The 1,592-nt window shown below is 38.4% G+C and overlaps 1 non-coding gene across 1 annotated transcript; it reads right to left on the bottom strand.

Moving 5' to 3' along the window:
* Window positions 1-655: 655 nt before the first annotated feature.
* Window positions 656-762, bottom strand: LOC130504481 (small nucleolar RNA R71). Its single transcript, XR_008941281.1, has one exon. It is a non-coding gene; the product is annotated as a small nucleolar RNA R71 (small nucleolar RNA).
* Between the last annotated feature and the right edge of the window lie 830 nt (window positions 763-1,592).

The raw sequence follows: 1,592 nt of genomic DNA, 5'->3' as shown, positions 1-1,592 counted from the left end.
TTTTCTATTCTTTTGTTTTACAACAAAAAGGATGGAAAATAGAGATATCGGCCAAGCATCGATCGACACAGAACATTGTCAATCGAGCGACGCAGATACTGAAGAATCGATCCTTTCATCAGGAACATTATCGATCGACACTACCCAGCCGGAAGCAGGTAAGTACCCTCTTCCCGATGCTAATAATAAGAAGGTAGTCCAAACTGAACCAATAGGTCAATCAAGCAACATTTCTAGCCAAACTACTGAAAAACAGGGGACTGAAATCCCTGTTAAGTCAAACTCTACTTTAGACATAGGTAAAGAAATTAAATTGCCCTTGCAAGACTACTTAAACCCTAATAGGACCTATTCCAATAGGTCCGCTATCAGAATACCTGACGACGTCATCTCGAAAACCAAGTTTAATGCTGACTATTATAATATAATGCGTCAAAACCCTTTTAAAGGATCTTCTCTGGAACATCCACAAGACCACATCGAGGGTCTAGAGGAATTAATTCCAGATGAGTATATTTGTTGCAGACTTTTCCCATTTTCATTAGAAGGGGGAGCCTTAAGATGGCTAAACTGTCTACCAAGAGGATCCCTGACTAGCTGGAAAGAGATTAGAAATGCTTTCCTTAAGCAATTCTTCGACGATACTCGTTATTGGGAAGTAAGGAGGCGAATCTCTACCTTCCGTCAAGATCCTCAGGAATCATTCAAAAATGCATGGGGAAGATTCAAGAGTTACGAACTCGAATGTCCCCACCATGGTTATCCAGAACCACAATTTCTTAAGATCTTTTACAAAGGTGTTATTCTGAGCTATAAGACAACGCTTGATACAGCAAGCGAAGGGAATTTCGTTACTAGAAATCCTATGGAAGCAAGACGTCTAATCGAAAACATGGCGAGAGGAAGGTCCTATGAAGAGATGGATGAAGAAAAGGAGAAAAAAAAAACATAGTCTCAATAGAAAATACTGAGTTAGCTGAAATAAAAAAATTCCATAAATTCGCTTCATTCTCTTCTGACAGATCAAAATCCACCTAATCTGTACCCGTACTTCCATAAAACTCTTCCTATATCAGATGATGAGTTCGACTTTATAGAAGGATTAGATGATACTGATCCTCATTCTGTGTTTAACGTCGACAGCTTTACACGAGACTATGAAATCTGTATACAGTCTCGTACCGGAAGAGAAAAATACAATCTTAAGCAAGCTCTTACAGGAAACCGTAAAATGAAATTTGAATTCAACGGGAAAGTAAACAGTGTTTACGGAGAGCTAAATCAGAAAATGGATTCTCTAATTGAACATCTACGGGGAATGGAAGACAAAATTGCTAACCTTGCAACAACTCTGAAAAGAGAGACGACTAATTCAGCTCAACGAGCTCGATGAAATTCGACATTTGGCATATGAAAATTCGAAGTTATATAAGGAACGAACAAAAGCTTATCACGATAAGAAGATCCTATCTAGACGCTTTGAACTGAATGATCAAGTTCTCTAATATAACTCCAGATTAAACCTTTTCCTGGAAAACTAAAATCTCGTTGGTCAGGACCTTTTACAATTAAGGAAGTAAAACCTTCCGGAG

The sequence above is a fragment of the Raphanus sativus genome, unplaced genomic scaffold (assembly GCF_000801105.2).
Source record: "Raphanus sativus cultivar WK10039 unplaced genomic scaffold, ASM80110v3 Scaffold1605, whole genome shotgun sequence".
Classification (NCBI taxonomy): domain Eukaryota; kingdom Viridiplantae; phylum Streptophyta; class Magnoliopsida; order Brassicales; family Brassicaceae; genus Raphanus; species Raphanus sativus.
The sequence above is the reverse complement of the archived record's forward strand: the minus strand, read 5'-3'. Positions and strand labels throughout refer to the sequence as shown.